We start from the raw sequence: 1,854 nt of genomic DNA, 5'->3' as shown, positions 1-1,854 counted from the left end.
CCACACCCAGCTAATTTTTTCATTTATTGTAGAGATGAGGTCTCGCCAAGTTGCCCAGGTGGGTCTCGAACCCGTGGGCTCAGGCAATCCACTCACCTCGGCCTCCCAAAGTGCTGGGGTTACAGGCTGAGCCACCGAGTCCGGCTGAAAAGAAAATGTTGATGGACCATCCTTGGGAGGTGCTGATGGGTTGCCAGGCTAACTGGATAGGCCCAAGCTTGGCCTCCACTGGCTGACTGTTGGATCTGGGATCGGACTCCACTTAACCTGAGACTTCTGGGTCAGAGACAAAGGCTTTCTTACCCCCGCAGGCTGCAAATGGGTCAGCACGTGTACTGGTTTCCCTCACCCACAGAAAAGACCTGCGGATGGATGCCTACACCCACAGTGGGTTGTTACAAAGAGGAAGAGTAAGCTTAGGGGACCTGCCCCGTCATTTCATGCCTCAAGGTGCTCGCTGTACAACCCTGAGGGATGACCTAGGGACAGAGTTATTGGGGCACACACTCCTGGCACACCGACAGCTGCGGGAGCGTGAAAACTCTGTGGAGGGGTCTCCCCGGTGTGCGGTCCGACACCGTCTTGGCGGCTGGTGAATTTGAGTTTGTGGACCACCCTGGTTCATCTGACCGGCAGAGGCTGGGGCCAAATGCACTTGCCCGTCTCATACAGCATCTAGTCAAGGTTACTAGCAGCAGACTCCAAGCAGCAAAATGAGGGCAGTCTGCGGTGCTAACCCCAACCAGGCGGCCCGGGGGCCGAGGGCAGGTGGACCCGAGGGTCTTATCTCAGCTGGATATAAGCTAAGGCTCCCATCCCAAAAACCCATACAAGGGAGCTCGGATGGACCTGGTGACCTTTGACGTCACTGCAAGACCGAAAGTCAACCATCCTCCCAGTGGAGACATCCTGTGGGTCCCCTTCCCATGGACACACACACAACCTGCAGGGTGCAGGGTGCTCCAGCTCAGGAACTGCTAGGCATGACAGGGACACCACGTCCTTGGCTAAACCCCGTGGGCGGCCCTCCTGAGCTGCAGCCTCGCTGTGGCACCGCCTATGGCTCCTTGGGCATTAGAAGCAAATGATTTTGTACTGGCCATTGGAACAAGGCTGTGCCAGTCCATGTGTTTACAGAGACATCTTGTGGCGGGGTGGAGGGGGACACCCCCACATTCCGGAGCTGCCACTGATGGCGTCAGGTACAGGAAAGCTCCCAACCGGCCATGTCTACACGTGTTTCTGTCGTGGGCCAGAGGCCAGCTGCGGATGCCGGTGGACTCTCAGGTGGACCAGGTCACTGCTTGGCCAGGCAGTGGCTTTGGATCTAGAGGCCAGAGGGAAGCCGACTGTGCCCTCTCCGCTCCCCACCCGTCCTGGGGTCTGAGCTGTCCCCTCTCCAGTTGCCGATTTGCTCTCCCTCCAAGAACATGAAATGGGTGTGTGTCCTATCCCATTAAGCAAAACTTCTGTTGCCAGCATCTCAGATGTTTCTGAAGGGGTCAGACGTGCGTGAAACAAGGGCATTTTCACACATGTACCGAGGTCCATTCTCTGACCATGCGGCCAAACCGGAGCCACACTGTAGCGAGACTTGGCCAACAGGGTCAAGTGGTCGCCGTCTTCGTGACTCAGGACAGTCGGCCCAGGAAAGAATCCCAAGGGCCAAGCAGAACCAACTTCAAGTCCCACAGGCCCCCTTGCAGTGGGCCTGCCCTCTAGAGGCTACACCAGCTCCATGGGCCTGGGCTTGGTATTAAGAGGAAGAAAAATGGATCATATCCAGGGGCAAGGGCAGAATCCCAAACTTTTTTTTTTTTGAGTTGGAGTCTCACTCTGTCGCCCAGACTGGAG

Source organism: Carlito syrichta, unplaced genomic scaffold (genome assembly GCF_000164805.1).
Source record: "Carlito syrichta isolate Samal-C Ts95f unplaced genomic scaffold, Tarsius_syrichta-2.0.1 Scaffold155848, whole genome shotgun sequence".
NCBI lineage: Eukaryota > Metazoa > Chordata > Mammalia > Primates > Tarsiidae > Carlito > Carlito syrichta.
This window is presented reverse-complemented; position numbering follows the sequence as displayed.